The 24049-nt window shown below is 35.2% G+C and overlaps 1 pseudogene; it reads right to left on the bottom strand.

The window, feature by feature from the left end:
• Positions 1 to 3065: 3065 nt before the first annotated feature.
• The window catches only part of LOC143398328 (mediator of RNA polymerase II transcription subunit 28 pseudogene), a 53415-nt pseudogene continuing 32431 nt past the window's right edge, over positions 3066 to 24049 (bottom strand).

The raw sequence follows: 24049 nt of genomic DNA, 5'->3' as shown, positions 1-24049 counted from the left end.
ATGTCCTCTTTCACCACTTCTATTCAACATAGTTCTTGAAACACTGGCTAGAACAATTAGACAGATGAAAGAAATTAAAGGGATATGTACAGGAAAAGAAGAAATTAAATTAGCTCTATTTGCTGACAATATGATTCTATACCTAGAAGACCCCTCCACACACACACACACAAAAAAAAAAAACACAAAAAAATACTCCACCAGAAAACTTATAGAACTAGAAAATGAATTCAGCAAAGTATCAGGACCCATAAATCAAAAGCATTTCTGTATATCAGTGACAAATCCTCTTAGAAGGAAATGAGGAAAACTACCCCATACACAATAACCTCAAAAAAAAAGATATTTGGGAATCAACTTAACAAAATAGGTGACAGATCTATACGATGAAAACTACAGAACCCTAAAGAAAGAAATCAAAGGAGACCTTAGAAGATGGAAGGATTTGCCTTGATCTTGAATAGGCAGAATTAATATTATCAAAATGAACATACTTCCAAAAGCACTATACCTATTTAATGTAATTCCAATTAAAATCCCAATGACATTCCTCATAGAAATAGAAAAAATAATCACGAAAATTATCTGGAAAAATAAGAGACCCAGAATAGCTAAAGCAATCATAAACAGGAAGAGTGAAACAGGTGGTATCACTATACCAGAACTTAAACTATACTACAGAGCAATAGTAACAACAACAGCATGATATTCACACCAAAACAGCCAATCCTAAAAAAAACAATGCCAAATGTTTTCTCTGATATAAGGAGGCTGACTCATAGTGGGGTAGGGAGGGAGAGCATGGGAGAAATAGATAAATTCTAGATAGGACAGAGGAGTTGAGAGGGAAAAGGAGGGGGTAGGGGATTAGCAAGGATGGTGGAGTGTGATGGACATCATAGTAATCAAAGTACATGTATGAAGACTCAAATTGAGTGTCAACATATTTTATATACAAACAGAGATACAAAAATTGTGGTATATATGTGTATTAAGAATTATAATGCAAAATAACAACAAAGTACATGTATAAAGGCATAAATTGGCATCAACATACTTTATATACAGAGATATGAAAAACTGTGCCTATATGTGTAATAAGAATTGTAATGTTTTCCATGCCATCGTGTAATTTAAAAAAAGAAAAAAAAATATTGTCATTAGATTTCCTAAGAGAATATGTAGATCTTTGACTTTTCATTGCAGTTTTAAGTTCTTACAAGTCCTATTAATGTATGTCTACCAGAAGTGTTAGATAGTAAGTACTCTGATAGCATTTTTAAAAGCATATTAAAATTTAAATTAAGAGAAATAAATTAACAAATTATTTAAATTAAAGTTAGGATAAACAAAAGGCCTGATGCAACATTTCTGAGTTTTTTGACAATATTCAAAAATCGTTATTTGACAGATAACTTCTGAATTAATATAAAGAAATGACAATAAGTTGTATATGTATTCATTGAAAACATTTTCATTAAGCACCAAGTAGAACAGTTTCTGATTTTTTAACTAAAAACACTTTTATCATTGAAAGACTGCCTCAACTTAATTTATTTGGGGTGGGGTGCGAGTGGGGCATATCAAGGATTGAACTCAGGGGCATTCAACCACTGAGCCACATCCCCAGCCCTATTTTGTATTTTATTTAGAGAAAGGATCTCACTGAGTTGCTTAGCACCTGGCTTTTGCTGAGGCTGGCTTTGAATATGTGATCCTCCTGCCTCGACCTCCTGAGCCACTGGGGTTATAGGTGTGTGCCATCATGCTGGGTGTTTATTTAGGTTTTTAATCAAGAAACCTAAAGCTGCCAATCAGAGCTTCTAACTAGCATGAGATGACGTGGCTAAAACCCTTCTGAGTAAAAAATAACTGTTTTGACCTATATATTCCAACCAAGGGGAAATATGCTGGCTTCAGGCTGGTTATCAGAGGTCATAGGTCCAAAAACCAAGTATCAATCTCACAGCTCACAAACAAAATGAGTAATATGTGTATACAAAGTGAGTACAAAGTATCATATAAAACACACGTTCCTGTATATTCAAGGGAAGTAATGCCTATTCCCCATGAGTATATAATGCAGCAAGGAGCATAGAAACAGATACAGCTCACTAATTCACAAGAAAGTGGAAGGAATAAAAGTCCTGTGCCCTGGAATGGAGTGGAGGCTTTGTGGACCAGGTGGCATCCAGGCCACATCAGGAACATGAGTGGGGATACTGAGGCGCATTGGGAGAAATCTTCAGTGTTGGAATGAACAAAATGAACCAAGACACAGCCACAGACGTACTGACTATTCAGAAGTCAGAGGAGTGTTTGTCCTGGCTGAAGTGATATAATCTGTGAGATGCATGAAACAGAGAAAAGAAAACCTCTGCTAACAAGAGGGCAAAACACCTTCCCCACAGAGGATCCACATGCTCTCTTTGGAGGTGAAGTAGCTCCTAATACAGCTCGCTTAAAACAGCAAACATCACACAACACATAACAAAGGCAGCATCAACTTAAGGGTCTACTGTAATATTACTATGCTAACCTAGCCTATCTTAACCCTTTTTTTCTGACAGATTTACAAAATATCTGCACTCTGTACTGCTATGGAAGCATTATAAATGTTGCATTAGATTCCGCTTCTTGAGGTAGTTCAAAGTCTTGAAAGAGCAAATTTACATATTTTTGTCTAAGGCCTAAAACCAAATTCCTTCTCCCATGATTCTAGGAGTATTTTAATATCCCCGCCTCAGATCATAACAAACTAACAACTGGATAAAAGCTATATAAAATTTTAAAAACAAGAAAAAAATCTTTGCATCAAACTAATAGTCTAAACTTTGTTGTGGACAAAACGAGCAAAATGAAACCTCACTTTCGTTAGCAAGCTATTGGCATTTTATAAAGTACTCAAGTACTTAACAGGTCATAAAAATTGGGGAAATTTTTCAGTGGAAATAAAATTAACAACAACTCATTCCCTGGCAGATTGTTTTTCTAAAATGCCATGTATACACAGAGAGGTTTGGAGAAACTGTTTGCAGAAGGCTATGTTGTAGGCCAGACCTCTCTCAGGTCTGCTTCAGAGGTGCAGGGATTTTGGAAGATGCCTGCTCCAGACAGGCCAAGGAGCCCTAAGGGACTTGGCTGGCTTTTTGTGCTGCACACTGATGACCTCTAGCACCTGCTGCCAATGCCTCAGCTGTGTTAAGTACTTCTGCACCAGTACATCTTTCCACTGCAACTCATTCCTTAGTCCTGAGACAACCTCTTTGATAGCTTGCTGTGGTTTCTGGACAGAGAGCTACAATCTTTTTTTTTTGCAGAAAAAAAAGCATTCTCTCTTTCAATATCCAGAAACTTCTGGATACACTGATCAACACCAGTTCCAATTTCTTCCTGATCGATGCCATTGACATAATCCTAACTCAGGAGAGAAGCAAAGCAAGCATGGAATGAAGCCTCCAACTCGTCTACCAAAGTGCTGGTAGAAGTTCTCATTGGGACCTGCACTGCCTTATGAAGCAAAGCCTAACCAGGGAGTCCCAGTGGAGGTTGCATGACTGGTGGCTGCCCAGAGAATATACCTCCCAGCAGAGCCACCTAATCTGGGATGGCGGGCCTCCCACTGCACCTGCGCAGACCGGTGCCAGTTCAATATTTCTGTTAAGCTTCAATGCTGACTTGACATTATGACCTACATTTAGTTGAATAAAAGTAATTTTAAAAAAAGAAAAACTAAGGAATTTGTTTAATGATAAAAAGACTTTGGATTATTGGTTCACAAAAAAAGGACAAAAAACAATCTGTCATTTGTTCCACATCTTCCCTTTTTATCTCCACATCCTATACTCAGATACCCAGTTGGAAGCCTTCAAAGTCTGTATTTCCAAGTTCTCCTGTCACATATTCTTGGTACAATTAGAATACACACAGAAAAACAGAATCTCTAGACATTGTTCAAACTGAAAATAAATAGGACCAGGACATTATAATCATAAAGGAATTACAACTTATTTTCCTTTTTGACTATAAGTATTTAAAAATTAAGTCTAATATCCTTCAGGAAATTTTATAAAGTATTTCATTAGGATGAAATTATCTAATGTACAGCATAAATATTATAGTTATTAATGTTATACTGTATTTTGTATTTCTACTGAGTAGGTTGTAGCTGCCCTTGGTACATACACATAAAATGAAGGAGCAGGTTAGATAATATATATACAAATTTCCATCTCTGTAGTAACCATTTTGTTATCTACATTATTCCATAACATAATATTGTATACCTTAAATATATACAGATAAAATTTATTTTTTCAAAAGTGTCTTAAAGTCCTGCTGTTGGTGATGCTCAGTTAAAAACTATTTAACTCTCTGGATAATAGAGATTCTTTTCAACCCTGTGTAAATTTTACTTTAACTTAATGTTTTTTTACTGGGAGATGCTTATGCAGCAAAACTCTAAGGTTGGGGTTTTTCTATTGTCACTTAGGCAGTGCTATATCATTCATATCATTGTCCAATTAGATAGATCAAGTTTTAGTTCTGACCTTGAAGAAGAAATAAATTTCCCATCTAAAAGAAGGGAAATTTCAGCTCTTCCATTTCTGTGTTTTGAGCTAAACAGAAAGTGGAGTAGACTGAAATGTCATAAAATCAGAAAGAGAAGTTATAGTAGACATCTTTTTTGCAAAGAATAATTTAAAGAAATTAAGCCCTTTACTACTGACATTTGTGAAGGATTTGTTATTTAAAATCTGTATTCTGAATTTTATACAGACTTTTAAAAATCGTTCTGAAATTAGAAATTTGGACGCTGTGCAGAATAGTGTAAAAAAAGGTAAGAATAGGAGCCAATCCAAATTGAGCAATTAAAAAGTCAAAATTAAATAAGTGGTGAACAAATTTGTTCTTTAATTATAGAGATTTGGGCTTTTCAATGATTCTGAAGTGAAGAGCAATTGCATAGTTAATAATAATTACAACATATAATAAAAATTGTTTTCTGATAAATAATTGATATTTTATTTTCCAACTTGGTAGGGAGAGGAACCATAAAAATAAAACATTAGACACAGAACAAATTCAAATAGTTATTAAATTTAGCTCTGTGGTGAGGTGGAGGCTGACAAAATGTTTGCCTTAGGTTAGGTTTTAATTACTAGAATGTTCATGGGTTCTCTTTTCAGTGGTCTAATCCTTCACATGGATTAAATTAGAATAGTAAACAATCTTGGTTTCCTTACCCCAAGTTATTCATGAAGTAAACCCTAAAGGTCTGTTACAGAAAAGAAAAAAAATCTATCACCATTCTTCCAATTTTCCATAATAGTTTTTTTTTCTTATCTGCAATATTAACATGAATAGTATACATTTATTTTCAGGGAGAAAATGGAAAGATGCCTATATTTTAAAAAAGGTTTTTATTTTACTGTCAAATAAAAGAGATGAATTAAAGTGAAAAAAATAGTGTAGCTTAAAACAGTGTCTGATACCCAGTAGCCAATCAAACATATCTATGGACCATTGTTGAATTTATAGATGCCAAAGAATCATAAGGAAGTTCTTTATTTTCTTTATTGTCTTCCTTCTTGTTATAAAGAAACAATAAAAATAATTTCCTCATTTGTGAACTGTCACTGAGGGGTAAGAATATATATGTTAGGGAAGAAATGGGGAGATGGGTTTGAGGGTACTCACTGTCTCCTGACTCTACAGACAGACCTTGGGTCCCTGATCTGATGATACTTCCCTCAACCATGATCTAAAGTGAAAAATCAACAGAAAAGAGACTTTACCTTTTTGACTTTGACCTACTTTTATTTGTTGAGTCTGCTGCCAGGAATTAACCTGATAAAAAGAATCAAGGGAGTATGGATGAGAATTACTTGTAGGTCATAATTTATTGTGACATTCTTAGACTCATTGACCACTTTCTGTCTACTGATAAGACTCAAATACATTCCACTGCCTTATTCTTACCAGGTAATAGAAAATGAGTTTTTGAACTTCCCCATGGCTTGTCCATCCAGTGTATAGTGTGCCTTGATATTCTGTGTTTGGCCACAGGGCAGGGTACCAGCCACAGGCTCAGGTCAAGGTAACTCCCACTGAAGGAGAAAATATGCCTTGCATACTCTGACCTCCCTGGTGTTCTTCTTATATAGTTAAAACATATGTTAGGTTGCTGGTGGTATACCTGATATAACAGAAAAGCAAAAATACAAAATTATCTTGAAAATCTTTATTTAGTTTCTTATCAAAATGAATAGTTAAAAATATGTTTCTTCTACTCTATCAGTCTCTTTCATCCTCACTGACCACCAAATACCCAAGTTATCAGCATCACCATGTTGAAGATATTAAAAGGAAGTCATTCACAGATTTTTCTCCTTTACCCTGATTCTGCTGACTCATCATTGCTTTGATATATTTTTTTCCTTCTACTTTTCAGAGCCAGAGGAACAAAGATGTTCAAATGGAAATAATAAATCATCCAAATGAGCAGAAAAAAGAATTGTCAGATAACTGAAATCTCATGTAAATTTGTTTAATTAAAATTCTATATATAGATAGATAGATATAATACAGTATCTTACTGATCTCAAAATTGCTTATAAATAATTCTCAGAAAATTAGCATTCATGCTTCTTTTCATTATTATGATTTCCAAATTTTAAGGCCTATTTAGTTCCTGGAATTTAAACCTTTTCAAATGTTTGGCACATGATTCCATATTCTCTAAAGTCACTGTTCCCTAGTTCTTTTCCTGATGCACTAATATTTTATTCTAAATTTATTTGGCATATTTTATGGACTAATCTATTTTATCCCATAATAAAGTTTGTTTGTTTAAAACTATCTACTTAGATACATTATACTAATAATTTACAGGTCAGTTAACTTCATGGATATGTCAACTATTTAATGTGTAGGAACTCTGCTTATTTATCTTTTCATCTTTTCAGTCCTAGGAAGGAGCAGGTATTCAGCACATGGAAAACATTTACCATCTCTCTCTCTCTCTCTCTCTCTCTCTCTCTCTATATATATATATATATATATATATATATATATATATATATATATATATATTAAATTTAATTAACATGTGAATATTGGGAATTAGAAATAATTTAAATACTCTTAAGCAAGAATCAACAAATTGTAGTTTTTTAACACTTTTTGTTTGTGATAACAAGCAAGAAAACTTTGAGCTGTAGAAATATTTTGATCATCATCATTAGGAAATATATACTTGGGTGTGTGTCTGTATTATCACTTTAAAAATGCTGAAATAGTTGTGAAAATATATATAGCATAAATTATATGATTGAAGCAGCTGATATTATTCAGGACCCAAAGGAAATAGGATTTATGTTTGCACAACATATAAAACTGTACAAATAATGCTAATAAAATTATCAGTCACTTTTATAATATCCTTTCCTAATGCCTTAATTAATTTTTACAAAACTCAATTATCCTCAAATTTCTAACCTTAAAGTTTGGACTTCTTATATCTCTCAAATGCAGTGTGTGCTTTAAATATTTTGTCTCTCTTTGTTCTCAGAGGATTTACTTATTTTTTTACTTATCATAATAAAAAGTTAATTGGTTACGATGTTAGTGGTATTGATTGAAAATAGTACAAGATCCTATTCATTAGTAGTTGCCTTGTAAAGATAATTGACTTCACTTGTAGAGATGAAGATGAATTTTTTGGGAATGGGAATGTCTTTTTCATCCACCAGAAGCATCTAAGGAAGAAAAAGTATTTGATAATTGATATGGAAAACAAAGAGGACAGAAATCAACACTGTTTCATTTCGTAGCCTGTACTTTTAATCTGAAACATGTGAAATGTTTAGGATCTCTTCAATAAGTTAGTGCCATGAAGGAGAAACTAGGCTATATATTTTTAAAACTTTAAGATATTTATAGGTTCCTATGATTGGCTTCAAAATATTAAAGCAAAAGAAAAGTACTATAGGGAAATCAAATGGAGCAAGAAATTGGAAGACTTCATAGTTGTTTTAATAGGTAGAAGATACATGAGGTTCCATTGTACTTTTATGTTAATGCTTGTAATGTGGTTGAAAATTTCCATCATAGAGAATTAAAACAAAGAGGGATTATAAATTAAAATTGCCCAAAACAATACATAAGCACAGTTCTAGACACACTCAGGAAAATTTGAGGATTTGACTATTAGCTTATACCTAATATTGTAAAATACTTTAAATTTTGCTAAGTGTAATAATGGTATTGGTTAAGTGGGAAAACATCTCTATATTTTAGAAGTACATACTTGATGAAAATTTGTCACCTCTAATTTAACCTAAAATAATAAAGCAAAAATATGATTATTAAAGCAAATATGGAAAGCTGTTCCTTGCTAAATAATGATTAAAGGTGTCTTTTTCCCTTATCTTTTCTATACTTATGATTTTATTTGTTTATTTTTTTAAATTAATTTTTATTGTAGGTTGTTCAAAACATTACATAGTTCTTGATATATCATATTTCACACTTTGATTCAAGTGGGATATGAGCTCCCATTTTTATGATTTTATTAATAAGTAGTCAAAGAGAAGTCAATGGAGTAGTATGATAAAAGTAATGAGGGATACTAAATTTACTATCTGTACTTAGCCAAATAATCATCCAGAATTGAGGCCAAATATGACAATGTAGGCAAAAATAACTCACATTCCACATACTAATGTGTCCACTTTTTCATCCAGGATTCTAATTATCTTTGGTACTTGAACTTTGACCTCAAACTTGGGAAGCATTGTTAATAGAGATAATGGTAAAAAGAGAGGCTGGTGAACTTTTAGTGGAATGCAAACATTTTCAAAACAACTTTCCCCCAAATAAAACTTTGAAATGTTAGATGCTCTTTTCAATGCACCAATTTTAAGATGGCAAGATTTAACAATCCATGCAGAACCATTTAAAACAAACCCTGAAAAACAACAGTAGATTTCAATGACACTAACAGATGATGATAGTTGTACTGAGGTAAGAATTTTCATACTTGTCAAAGAATAACAAACATATTGAAAAATACCAAACTCTTTTGAGTTTATTTGTTCACATAATCATGATTCCTTTCTTTAGAGACAGACATGGCTGACTCTAATTGAATTAAACATATTTATGGAAAATTCAAATGATCTAAGTGAACTCACATTTTATGTACCGAAAAAGTCCTACCCTTTCCATCGTATATTATCCATACAAATTCATCCACAGTGAAGTGCTCTGCTCTTCTACCTGATTCTCTCTGTACCACCTGTAGGAGCCCTGAATGGGCACTGATGAGAGGGGAAAGGAGGGTTGACTGAAGCCACTTTCTAACTTTAGACTATGCCATTGTGAAATGCTGTATCTTTGGGGGTTCTAAAGGGAAACAAGAAGCACAGGGAGTAATCATTAAGTTATGATGGTCCTTGAACATCACCAAGGATTTTGGGGGTGGTCATTAGCATTGCCTTTGGGAAAGACAAATATAGAAGGAAGAAAAATATAATAAATCTGACTTCAGTGAGGAGGAATACTTGAACTTTTTAACACATGAAAATACTAACTTCCCTTGTGATGCCTACCTCAAAGTCTATCAGTGATCTATAGGAAAAGAAGAAAGAAGTAATGTGGTTATTAATATGTGTTGGCATTTCTCTGAAAAATATTATTTAATAATATCATTTGAATACTTACATCCTCTTAATGAAGATTATAGTATTTACTTTCATAAGTTAAGATAAGTATATTCATAGAGGTATATGTCATTTTGAATAGACCCAGTAGGTAGAGAATTTCTAGAATTATTTGATAAAAGCAAACCAAGACTATTACTTCTACTAGAAAGAGATGTGTTCAAAGAAATAATAAATGCTAAAAGAGATAGAAATGCTAATTACCCTATTAGCTGGTTAGATATCATATATATGTATCAAATTATTATCCTTTGCCCTATAAATATGTATGACTATTGTATATCATTTAAAAAGGCTAAAAACGTTATTTTACTAAATAGTAATAAAATTTCTTTTAGTTTCAAAATTTTGTGTATTATCTACCTTTTAAAAGTAGTCTTGTTCCTTTGTCATAATGTTGAAGACCAGTTGGAGAAAGGGATACTTAATTAACACAGTCAACTCTATGTTGTATATATTTTCTAATATAGGTATTAAATATATATTACATATAATAAAATTGTGATAGATGATATGAAAATATACTCAGAAGTGAATTCTTTGATACTTTTAAAATCATAAACTCTAATGAATATGGATATAAATAGTAACTAACCTCTTTTATGTGCCTCTTCATTATTCTTAATGTGGTATATTCAGAGCAATAAATGTAGCTCTTATCATATTGATTAATTACTATTAAAGAGAAAAGACTTCCTCATCTCCTACCCCTCCACTTTGTCTGGTATGAGACTCTAGATCTGTGGTGAGGCTGGGGTCAGGTTCCAAAGGAAATGTCTTTCATCTTCCTGCTCTTCTTGAATCTCCCTGCCTGGCTTTGGAAGAGTATTCCTATCTGCCTACCCATATCCCCCAATTTGTTGACATAGGATTATTATCAGTTCATTTTGGGGATGAGAATATTCATTTGGGAAGACAACACAAAATCTTACTAAAAACTAAATTCCCTTAAAGAGTCAGACACAATAATATAGAAGTTTTGACTTATCAGATAAAAAGCTAAAGAATTAGATAATTGTGATTTTGGCTGGAAAACCTGCAGATGTACAAGTTTCTGCTTGAGCATATGTTTTCATCACCCTTTGAGAATATACATAGGAATGAATTGTGGGTCATATGATATATTGATATCAAACATTTTGAAGAACTGAAAAGTCATTTTCTACAGAATCTGAACTATTTAAAATTCTCACTAACATTGTATTCATATCTTTACTAATACTTACTCTATTTTTGTAACTTTTTGAAAAGAATACCTATACCTAAAGCTGTCTAGTAGATGTGAATGGGTATCTCATTATGGTTTTGATTTATATTTACTTAATAAATAATGATATTGAGCATCTTCTCATGGATTTATTGGACATTTTAGCATGTTTTAAAAGAAATACCTGTTAAATTATCTTTTCCATCTTTGAATTTAGCTGTTTTCAACTTATTACTGAGTTGTAAGACTAATTTATCTATTCTGGATCACACTAGATGTATGATTTGCAAAAAATTTCCTCCTATTGTGTGCGTTACCTTTTTATAACATGGTAGTGTCCTATGATGCACAAAAGTGTTTAGTTTTAATAAAGTACAACTATTAAAAATTTTAGGTTGGTTGTTCTTTTATTTTCATATCTAAGAATTTTTTTTTAACTGACTCAAAGTCACACAGACCAATTATTAAGTTCCTGATAAGACTTTTGTAAGTTTAGCTTTTATATTTAGGTTTTTAATCTATCTTGATTTAATTTTTTATAGGATGTGAGTTAGGTGTTCAACTTTAATCTTTGAACCTTTTGATTTCTAGTTTTCCAACACTGTATGTTAAAAATAGCATTTGTTCCTTTACATAATGTTCTTGCTACCACTTTCAAAATTCAAAAATTGAAAATGGGTAGATTTATTTATGGATTTTCCTTTATTCTTATTGTTATTTTAATTGTACATATTTGATATAGGCATGCAATATTTAATAATGATATCAAAATATTATAGAGACTCTGAATTGTATTCCAGCGATCTGTTTATCTATGCTCATGATGGGACTTCACTCTCTTGATTGTTTAAAGCTATGCAGTAAATTTTGAAAAAAGATGTATGAGTCCCTGCTTTGTGATTTTTTTAAATTATCATTTTGGCTTTTCTAAATCCCTTTTTTATCCACATGAGTTTTTTAATCAATTTGTTTATTTCTGCAAGAATGATAGCCTGAATTTAAACAGGGATCACATTAAATTTATAGCTCAATTTGAGAATTATTGTCATCTCAATAATATTAAAACTACAAGTTCACAATCATGAGAGATTTTTTAGTTTCTTATTCTGCCTTTTTTTTGTTATAATGTCATCTGGCTCAATTTTTATTATCTTAAAGAAAGCTTATAAAAATCTTACTCTCAACTATTTGCTAATGTATCACCAGAATTTGATTTTCTCTTGGTTAAAGGATACATTGGTTTTAAAGCTCTTCATGAAGATTAAGATATTAGTTATTGAATTAATCAGTATTTGTTACTATAATGAAATATCTTGTGATGGCTTTTTAAGAAAATAAGTTTTATTTAGCTAACAGTTTTGGAGATTTAAAAACATGTTACCTTCATTGGCTCAGTTCTGTGAGGGCACTACTGCCTGCATTACATCATGACAAATGGCAATGGTGGGAGTGATTTTATGATTATATGTGATTGTATGATTATATCTCTTGCACAAGAGATACCTTAATCCATTCCTCCCAAGGTCAGTGTCTTCAGTTTACCTAAGAACTGCTTAATAGATAGGGTCTCATTAAGTTGCTTAGGGCTTCTCTAAATTGTTGAGGCTCTCTTTGAATTTATGATCCTCCTGCCTCAGCCTCCCAAATGTGTGCCACTGTACCTGGCTATAATGGCACATAATTTTTGATGACTCTATTATAATTCTGAAAAAAAAATGTTTCACTATATCTCCCTACCTTCCATGGCAATGCAATTTTTACATTATTCATTAAGAATCCGTTTTCTCCCAGGAACTTGGGAGGCTGAGAGAGGAGGATCACAAGTTAAAAGCCAGCCTCAGAAAAAGTGAGGAAATAAGGAACTCAGGGAGACCCTGTGTCTAAATAAAATACATAAAAGGGTTGAGGATGTGGCTTGGAGTCGAGTACCCCTGAGTTCAATACCCAGTACAAAAAAAGAATCAGTTTTCTTTGTATCTGAGTATATTGGACATATTGATCTAATTATATAAAGAAATACCAATTGTGTTAATATTTGAAAATAATTCTCAATGAATCAGGCACAAAAATCTCATTATTAAGAAATTTTGGGGAAGCTTATGCCTACAAAGTTCTCCTTTGGAACTTGGTACCTGACTTATGGGATCTGAGTTTCTCAAGTATGAAGAAGATTGTTTCCTTAAAATCCAAAGACCCTGGACATGTTGGAGACTTCCACATTAAAGGAACTCATTTATCTTTGTAATCAACAGGAGGCAAAATAGCATATTATAGATGTTCGTAAAAATCCAAGTGAAGATGTTCTGACTCCTGGACAGAAATTAATTGTGTGGACTTAATATTTACTTGATATTAAAGGTTCCTAAGAGCTACATGGCTAATTAGTCCACTTTATACACAGATGGAAATCATCTAAACCTAGTGAGAAAACTCCCAGTCCAATTTTTCTTATTAAGAACAATCGTTAGTGAGGGGAAACTATCAAAATTATTAGAAACTCAAAAATAAGATTAAAATAATTATAGTATATTCTTTTGTTTCTACTTGGAGACAAGAGTCACTTAAGTATCATCTAAGTTCATCTCATTATTTACTACAAAATAAAGGTTCCAGACTTACTGAAGTTCTTGTTGAATCTTTGTCAGATATTATTGTAAATAATTTCTGTGTGATAGAGCAGATAACTCAAGATTGTATGCCTGTTTTATATTAATTATGTTGTAATATTCTTATCATAATAGTATCTTTGCCTGTGAATAACCTAGTTTTTTGAATGCTCCTTGAATTTATAATGCATTTTAGTGATTATATCATTGCTTAATAGATTAAATGAAATCTTTGAACATTTGCTTTCTTTATATTTGCCTAAGAATCATTTCTAAAAGAATCTTTTAAAAATAATACTTTTATAAAAAATTGTCAAGATAGGAAAGTACCATAGTTAATAATACCCATATGTGTGTATCCATATGAATCACAAAATATTTTAGAGAAAAAGTGCTCTTTAACTACACAATTTGGCAAAGACTTTGCCTTTTGATTCTAATCTTTTCTTTTTTTTTGATGCCTGACTCTAAAACGCCTTTTAATTACACACCCAGCTTTTCTGTCTTATGTAGGGAGCATTTTTGGTCCAAGGGTTTTCCAAGCATTCTGCTGATAAAAATCTTTTATGTGGTTAATTTATTAAAATGCTTTGAGTAATCAAAGATATTTTTACTATACAAGGCAGAGTCCATACTGTCAGAGTATGTATACATTACATCTTGGTACAGATTTTTTCATGCAAAAATTTGTTTAGTATCAACTTGGATCTACACAAAAGCTTTGCCTTAGTACCTCAATTATTATTTGCTTTTATATTCTCATTCTTATTCCCAAATTTTATAAGAAAATTATCGAAGAGCATTAAGTGAAAACATTAAGATATCTCTCACAATCATACTAAATAACAGCATCTCCTTTATTAAAAATCATTAAGAAGTCTTCAGTAATACTTCTACTTTTATTAAATACTAATCAAACATTCCTATGGAGAGATATTAAAACAGATAAAATTGACATTAGGCCTTTAACCCATACATATATTGCTGTCCAGAAAGACTAATGATTCAGGAATTTATTTTTTTGTTATGAGTCATCTTTATACTTTTCTTATTGTCACATAAGCAAAAAAGATAAGAAAATTCTTTGTGGAGAATTCTAAACTCATTTTTTGAGAGGGACTCTAAGCATGGCAGAGAACTAGAAAAAAAAGTGAACTCAACAGCTTAGATTTTATTTTTTATTTGCTTGTTTTACATATTGGAAAATATATTTTAATCTTTAAACTGTGGCTAAGCTGAACCTATCATGCCCGCTACCTGACCTAAAAACACACGATAAAGCTATAGTAATGAAAACAATACAGCAGTGGAATAAAAATAGAACTGTAGATCAGTGGAAAAAAGAAATAGAATAGAAAACACAGAAATAAATCCATGCATTTATAGCCAATTTATTTTCAGCAAAATTGCCAAGAATGTACTATACAGAAAGAACCGTCTCTTCAAGAAATGGAGCTAAGGAAACTGAATATCCACATGAAGAACAATGAAACTAGTTCCCATTCCCACCCATGTACAAAATCAAATTCAAAATGGATTGAAGACTTAAATTCAAGACTTCAAAGAATATGAGAAAAGGCCTCATGACAGTCATCTGGGAAAGAATTTTTTTCATCAGATCACCCAACCATAGGTAACACAGACAGACAAATGAGATTATGTCAACCCCAAAAGCTTCTGCACACCAAGGAAACAATGAACACAACAAATGGATCACTTACAGAATGGAAGAAAAGTATTCACTAATGAATCTGATAAGGAATATACAAGGAACTAAAACTACTCAGGCTAAAAAAGTAGTTTAATTAAAAAATGATCACAACATCTGAATATACATTTATTAAAAGAAGACATATAAGACATTTTGTTCTTCAACAAAAATGTGAAGAAATGTTCAAAATAATCATCAGGGGCTCAGTGTGAGGGTGTATGCCTGTAATCCCAGTGAGTTGGGAGGAAGAGGCAGGAAGATTGCAAGTTTAAAGTCAGTCTCAGTAATTTAGTGAAACTCTAAGCAATTTTAGCCATACCCTATTTCAAAACAAAAAAGAAAAAAAGGCTGGAGATTTGGCTTGGTAGTTGATGAAATATCAACTTATAGGTGAATGTCTAACTTACAGTTGGGATGTCTATTATTGAAAATACATAGAATAACAAATCCTAAAATGGATATTAAGAAAGAAGAAATCTATATACTGTTGGTAGGAATGAATATTCCTCTACCCATTATTGAAAAGAGTGTGGACATTTCTCAAACACTTAAATATGCAACAACTTAATCATTCAGCAATTTCACAATTGAGTATATATTCAAAGAAATAAAATTATTTTGAAGAAGTCTCTGCCTGTGCATTTTGATTGCAGCACAATTAACATAAATATGGTCAAAGTAAGTTTTCATTAAGTGATACATGAAAAAAGAAAATGTGTTATAAATAGATAGTGAAACTCTATTCAGCTATAAAAAGGTAAAATCCTATGACAGCATAGATGAATCTGTGCTAAGTGAGATGGGTCAGGCTCAGAAAAGTAAATACTGTATGATTTCACTCACATGTAGAATCTATAAAAGTTGATCTCAAAATTAAGAGTAGAATAATGGTTATGTGACCAGAGGCTGAAAAAGTCAGGGGGAGATGAGAATAGGTGGCAATGGTTAACAGGTGTAAAGATTCAGGTATAGGTAAGAGGAATATTTGCAATTATTTTTTCACAGAGTGAGACAATCATGTTTAACAATATTGTACTGAATATTTCCAAACAGCAAGAAGAGAGGATTTTTAAATATTCTTACCAGAAATAGATAAATGCATAAGGTGATGCATATGCTAAATACCCTTCTTTGAACATTACACAAATATACTAGTATCAAAATATCAGAATGTACCCTATAAATATGTATAATTATGTGCACATATTTTAATGTGTCAATTAAAAACAAAAGTAGAAAATGAAGTCATATGGAAATACATAAAAAGAAAGGCAACATGAAAGGGAGAAATAAGAAAACAGTGAAACAGAGCAGAAAGGAAAGCAGAAAATAACTGATTTATTATGTGAATGTAAGGACTGAACCAAGGCTCACCTAACTCACAGCTGCTTTCAGTTTTATTTTGAGACTGCCTCTCCCAAGGTAAACTAGGAGCACTCTGAAAGGCTGTCCTCCATTCTCCTGTCTCAAGCTTCCTGTTTACTGACCAGAGTTTCTTTTGAGTTACACATGAAAATAACATTTGCACAGGTCCCACATGGGATCTGGGCTCCCTCTTTAGGCTAGATAAACTCTGTGTGCCTTGGGCTGACCTTTTTGAGAGAATTTTACCTAGAGTTCTAGGTAACCTCCCAGGACTTGGATGCATCTTAGTGTTGGAGCCTTTCCTTGGGATGTGTGATGCCTAGGGTTGGATTCCTAGCACTGTAGTACACATGAGTGAAGAAATAAATGAGTGAATGATAATGAAAGAAACACAATAAGGCAAAATAAAAACATTTGTGAGATACTAGTAACACACACACACACACACACACACACACACACACACACACACTTTTTGTAGCTAAAAGATATCTGTTGGTGTTGTCAGAAAAAAAGAATCAAATTTCTTCAAGATGACCCAAGCCCAATCTTTGGAGATAAATATCATTGCAGGATGAGGGTCAGCAAATTAGATGATAATTTATACCTTTCAAAAGTAGAAGCAGGTAGGTGCAATAGCCTGCAGTACTTGTGTTTCCAGAAGCCCAAGATGGCGATGGTGGGAGCACAGGTGTTCTGCCCAGCAGGGGGAAACAGAAAAGGAATCCTACAGGGCAAAAAGAAGGGCTGAGAGAGATGGAAATCATGGAAGAAATAGAGAGTGAAAAGTCAACTTTCTCAACTTTGTGCTGTCTTCTTCCAGGAAGAAAGGCAACACAGAAGAGAAAAATATGGAAAAGAGAGAGGGGAAGAGAGAACGAGGTGAATAGAACATCATTACATTTTCCAAATCTGAGAATTGAACCACGTGCATGCTTTTGTGGGGAGGTCAAGGAGGTCATATAGGATCTCAAGAGCTTTCCCAGGATTACTTTGAGCATGCCACCCTTCTCCTGCCTCAGCCTCTGTGGTCAGTAGCTGTGGTTTCTTTGGAGTTACCCATGAAAGTAGAACATACAAGAATACCAAATGGGGACCTTGGCTCCTAGTTTAGGCTAGATAAATAATTCTGTGTGCCTCAGGCTGTCTTTCCTGCCCTTAGCATTGTTGGAGAACATGCAGTCTTCTGTATGTTGAAAATTAAGAAATTAGAATATAATTTGGACTTTCCAAAATAAGAAATATGTAGGCACAGTACACTTTGGTAAAAAACAATCCAGATGCTGAGTCTGTGGCAACCTGACTTCCACCTGCACATGTAAATCTAAGTGTCCTGTAATCCTTTGAACCTGACAAAATCTCCTCGATGGTCAAAGCTCCATATCAGTTTAGGGTTTACTTTTGTGCTCTGGGACCATGCTCACAGGTGGGAGGAACCTTATAGAAATGTATACACTTTGTGTGCCCATTTGACCAACTTGAGCCCTGATAGTACCAGCAAAGCCAGATTCTTTCTCTCCTCTTGCCAAGAAGGTTTGTAAGCCTAAAAGTTTAAACATCCTCCAGCCAAAATCTTACTTAGCTCAGAAAGATGACTCCTGGTTAGGCCGGCATGGGACTGATCACATTGGACAGTGGCCATTCTGGGCAGAGAAGAACCTATAACTTGGAGCCCAGGAGATTCTAGGACATACCTGAAAGGTGCAACTAAGGCTGCTTGTGGATCCCGGGAGGATGGAAAATGTGTTTGAAATGAACTAGTGATGTTAGGTAAGAATGCAGACTCTCTTATTTGGAAAGTTTGCATCAGATCTGAAGCCCATCCCAGGCTATGATGCTCTGTGATTGGATCCCACAGGGAATGAGGTTGGGTGTGGGATCCAGGCTGAGGATAAGAATTACATGCAGCCAGGTAGACACTGCCTCTTCATGGTTCATCAATCTTTAACCTGTCCTGCAGCAAAGTACCCCATCCCCAGCAGCAACAGCTGCCCCAGAGAACAATGTTCCTATCAATGGGACAGAGACAAAGGAGGGACTGGAATTCCTCCTTTCTTGCCTTGGAAATGGTGCAGGGTGGGAAAGTTTGGGTTGGGATGGTACTTAGGACTCTGGCTGTGCTGCTCACCAGCATGTGACCCAGGGCAATCTCTTAACCACTCAGAGCCTGTTTTCATACTAATTTTAGACTATAAAAACATCCTGGTACAAGGAGTGACATGACACTCAGATGCAACATTCAAAATGCTTACTTGTTTAAAAAAAATTTATGTTCTCACAAAGAAGGCCTTGGATCTTTCTAGCCTTGTCAAGAAAACATACTCTAAGAACAGAGAAGATCCAGCCAGCTAGCCCTAGAGAGAGGAAAGAAGTCTTCCCTCAAAGATCCACCACAATAAGGTCAGTCCTTCCTCAAAGTCAGAAACATGGAGATAAAATTATATGGTGAGCCATTAATGTTAGAGTTGAGATTATGGTTGGGGTCAGGACTCAGGAAATCTATGATCTAAATTTGTGATCAGCTATTGGGTACAGATAGGTCAGCAGGGTTTGTGGGTTATATTAAACAGAATTGCATAGTTTGTGGTCTTAGGAGATAAAGCGTGGTGTTAGTGTTTTATAGTTATGGATAGACAACAGAGGTCAGAATCAGGGTCAGACCAAGATTTTCTCAGAGCTCCGTGACTCTGAGATACTTTCCACCACACTTTGTTGTCTTTGACCACCTCCTCTTATGCTCCACTCTGTAGCTCTCCACTTGTCTCACAGCCCCCTGTGTAACCCTCTGCCATGTCTCACAGGGCCTCTGTGCACCCTCCATTGCCTCCTTTTCCAGACACTCTGTAGCCCTTGGCATCCTCCTTTCATCCTTACTGTGCTGCTCTCCACCTGCTTCTTACTTGTCTCCCTAAGTAGCCCACCACCACTTTCTCTTGTTTTCATATGGGTAGCCCTCAAGCACCTCCTTTCACAGAATTCTGTGAAGCCTCTATCATCTCTTCTCAATTCTTCCTGTACACCCTCTCATTACCTCTTCTCAAGGGCTCATGAATAGTGCTTGGCCATCTTCTCTCATGGCCTCTTTGTTGCACTCCACCATCTTTTCTCGTCCCCTCCTCTGTAGTTAACCACCAACATGTCTCAACTCTGGTGTCTTCCTCCACCAACTGCTCCCATTTTCTATATATCTCTCCACTTTTCTCCTGTACTTTAGGGTGGTCTTCCACCACCTTCTTCATCAGCTCCCTGTTTAGCCCTTCACCACCTACCCTCACAGTCCCCTATGTAGCTCTTTACCATCTCCTCTCTTCTCCACTGTGCAGTCCTCCAGGATCTCCTCTCATGGTTCGCTATGTAGTCCTCTACCATCAACTTTCATCTTCTCTTTAGCCATTTTCTTTCATCTGTGCACCCGTCTGCCACCTCCTTTTGTGGTCCCTGTGTAGCTCTCCACCAAGTTATGTGACCTCCTGTGTAGCCTTCACTTTCTCCTCTTAGCTCCTCCTGCATACCTCCCCCTGACCTGCTCTTATCTCCTCTTGTGTAGCCCTTTACTACTTCCTCTCACTGTCTCTTGTGTATACTTACACAATCTTCTCTTCCCCCACTCTGTATGACTCTCTACCAATTCCTCATCCCTTATGAAGACCTCCACCACTTCCTCTCATCTGTGTACTACCCCACCACCTCTGCTCATATCTTCCTGTGTAGCCCTTCACTTCTTTCTCTCATGGACTCTGTTTAGCCTTCCAGCACCTCTTTTAATAAATTATACTATTTTTGTATGACACATTATTATTTTTGGACAATTTAGAGTCAACTATGAAGTATTTTAATATTGAGTTTTGAAAAATCTTAATGTAGGCAATAATTTATTCATAAAATATATCCATAAAATTTTCATCTGATGGAATATTGACTCATTCCTATCATACATCTTCTTTTAGACTTTTCTAAATAGAGCTACAAGTAGCTATTTCAAAGTGTAGAGAAACTCAAAATATCTGTGTAGAAGGTACTGCAAAAAAATTTAGTATCCTGAATTATAAAGTTTTAAATAGAATAAAATTTTCATTGTAAATTAGCCAAATGGCTTACTGTATTTCTTAGAGTTGACACAAGCAAATATAAAAGAATTTCTCTTGGATAAATCAGAATATTATTGTGTCCTACAATCATCTATCTTATTATCAATGATGTTGTTTAAGATGTGGGGATTATAGGACTATATATTCCAAAAGTAATATCTGTGTAAGCCCAATGACTAATGATTTCATCACTTGCTTTATTCTAGGGAAAATCAAGTGAAAAAAAATTCTCTTTGAGAGTTTCATACTGTACATTGTATTTTTAATTTTAAATAATACTTTTCCAATTATGAATTCTTGTTAAATAATAAATAATTTAATGAGGGATGAAAATAACTAGGGGACTATCCCTGCTGTCTCGGGGGAAAAACAGTCCTTGTTCTATCTAAATGAAAAAAAAAACCTTTTTGTTTTGTAGTATGGATTGAAGCCAGGGGCACTCTACCACTGAGCTACAGGCTCTCACTAAGTTGTTTTCTGAGACAGGCTATCTCTAAGTTGCTGAGCATTGCCTTCAATGAGCATTCCTCCTGCATCAGACTTCCTGAGTGCCTGGGATCACCACACCCAGGTCAGAAGTTGCTTATTTTGTTAGTGAGAATCCTCTGATGGAAAATATCAGCAGTCCAGTTGAAACCATTCTTCTTGGGTAAAATCAATAGGCTAGCAATGTAGCTCAGTGGTAGAGTTTTTTCTCAACAGGCATGAGGCCCTGGGTTTATTCCCCAGCACTGCACATGCTGTGGGGGTGAGGGATATAGGAGTAGAGGAGGAGAAAGAAAAACAGAGACTAGAACATCAAAGTATTCTTTACTTCATTTTTTCCTGATGAAACTGAGGCCTAAATGACTATCTTTAAATCAAACTGGAGGCAACTCAGATAGGACTTGGGCCAGTCCCCTCTGTAGTTGGGCTGAGTTGCCTCCCACCTTACCTGTGCAATCTGTTTTGTATCTGTTTCCAGATTTTATTAAACTACCTTAATCCTAATCCCTGTGCTCTCTTCCCAGCCTCTGTTTAGACTCCCCTTTGCCACCAGTGCTGCCTCTGCAGGAGAATCCCTGAGCTCAAGGTGAGCATTCAAGCTAGAGACTGAGAGGGCTTGTTAACATTGCACTACTCTGGCATGCAAGACAGAGCAGCGGTTCTCACTAGTGTGCACACTAGTGGTGTTATGTGAGAAACTCTTTCAAAGTGCACAGGTCCAAGGTCCTATTCTAACTGCAGAAGTCAACGTGTTTTTTTTTTTTCAGGCAGAATACTTTCTAGGTAATTGTCGCCTTAGTTAGAATCACAGCCCTAGGACTAAGGATGTAGGTCAGTGAAGGAGCACTTGCCTAGCATGCACCAGTCCCTGGGTTCCAGCAAAAGCATTCAAGAAAATGGACAAAGAAAAAATATCATTATCATGAAAGCCCACAGTGGGGACTCTGATGACCTAGATCCAGTCCTGTCCAACCTCACCAGCAAGGCCTGCTATCTGCCCTGAAATCCAACTCTCCTGAAGCTCCTAGCACTGATACTACACTGTCATCTGGTAGTTTTGCAGAAGTACAACAGCTGATTCAGCCATTTGCCTCTTATCCCTATCTTCCCTGTGAAAATCCTTGGCAAGAAAGTGAGAAACATGTCAGTTCTGAGGGGACAATAAGGGAAGTGGGGATAGTTTCTCTTGCAGGCAATCAGGATAAATTTCATAGCTGTCAGCTGGAGCTGCACCTGGAATAACAGTAATAGTTCAGTTCCTTGAACAGTGAGAAGAGGGAATGGCCAGAACTTAGGCCAAATTCTGAAGATGAAAAAGTCCAGGAGAATTAAAAGCTGCAGTGACAAGTTGAGTGTTGTAGAGAATTCAAAGGGATTAGTGGAAGTTCATTAAGTTACTGTGAACCTGAGGCCATGTGAAGACCTATCACTGAAGTAGAAGTGACCACTGGAATGGTCCTAGTGTTGAAGTGATGTTATATCCAACAACATGTATCAAGTTGAAGACCATTTGGATGGCTTGGATTGTGACTCAGAAGTGAATAACTTGCCTAGCCTGTGCAGGAAACTGGGCCCCACCCCAGCACATCAAAAGAAAAAAAACAAAAGGAGCAAATGAGACCCCTAAAGCACAGAGTATAAGGAGGCTTTCACTTCCAAATCTGGGCAAACACATTCACCTTCTTACTCCCCCTTCATTCCTGCCTACTAAGCAACCTGTCTTGTTCTGCCCTCTTCTGATTCTGAGATGAACTATGAATTGTGGACTGAAGTGAGTGGGGTTAAATTCTTGCCATCATCCAGATGAGAGATGAGAGTAAACCCCCACAAGTGTTGCAGTATGTAGGAGCAAGCTATAAGAGCAAGTTGCACCTACACTGTAAAAGCAGGATTGACAACTAAGGGCCAGTGCAGTGGGAACAGCAGTGACTGAGGTGGGCATGAGGTTTCTATTTGCATAAATAAGAAGTCCAAGAGAGAGTTGCAAATACATAAATACTGTAGGATTTCCCAAGAAGAAAAATACAGGAACTGGAAATTTCTGAATATCGGCCAGGACTTAGGTTTATTGTCTATTTTTGCACACATGCAATTGGATTTTGGGTTTGTTTGAGGGTTTTGGGTTGTGTCGATTTTGCAGTGCTGAGAATTGAACCCAGATCCTTTCTCTGGCTAAGCACACACTGTACCCCTGGATTCCAACCTAGCTCAATGCAGTTGTTTATTGAGCACCTGCTATGTACTTGCATTGTTTGAAGTGCCTGGCATTTAACAGTAAAACAAGCCAATAAAAAATTTCAAATTTGCTGAGTACAGAGGTGCACAACTGTAGTCTCAGGTACTACAAGGAGTGGGGCAGAAGGATCCTAAATTCAAGCCATGATAGGCAACTCAGTGAGACCCTGTTTCAAAATTAAGAAATTTTGGATCATTTCTTCTGTGAAAGAATGTCATACCCAAGGAAATTAAATAAATGTCTGCAGGAGGTGAGTGAGAGAAGGTTCTTTTGACTTCTACCAGCTTATAAAACAAATATAGGCATAGAATACTTGATCCTAAGGGTGCATCATGTCAAGCCCACCACCTTTCTCCTTAGCCAGTCTTCATTCTGGCCATCATTATCTACCTTCTCCAATAACTGTCACAGAATATAGAAGCAGCCAGTAATGTGCTGCCTTGGGTCCCCTCCCATACGGTAATTTTGAGTGAGTACTGAGCTTCAGTCTTTCAAGTTCAGTTTCCGATTGTCTGCCTGTCACCTTCAGTAGGAAGGAAATACCCAGTCACTTAGCTAGGTATGCACAAGCAAGATAGTCCTAATTTGCTTAAAATGGTTAGCTGATTCTTGAATTCCTTAGAAG

The sequence above is a fragment of the Callospermophilus lateralis genome, chromosome 4 (genome assembly GCF_048772815.1).
Source record: "Callospermophilus lateralis isolate mCalLat2 chromosome 4, mCalLat2.hap1, whole genome shotgun sequence".
Taxonomy (NCBI): Eukaryota; Metazoa; Chordata; class Mammalia; order Rodentia; family Sciuridae; genus Callospermophilus; species Callospermophilus lateralis.
The sequence above is the reverse complement of the archived record's forward strand: the minus strand, read 5'-3'. Positions and strand labels throughout refer to the sequence as shown.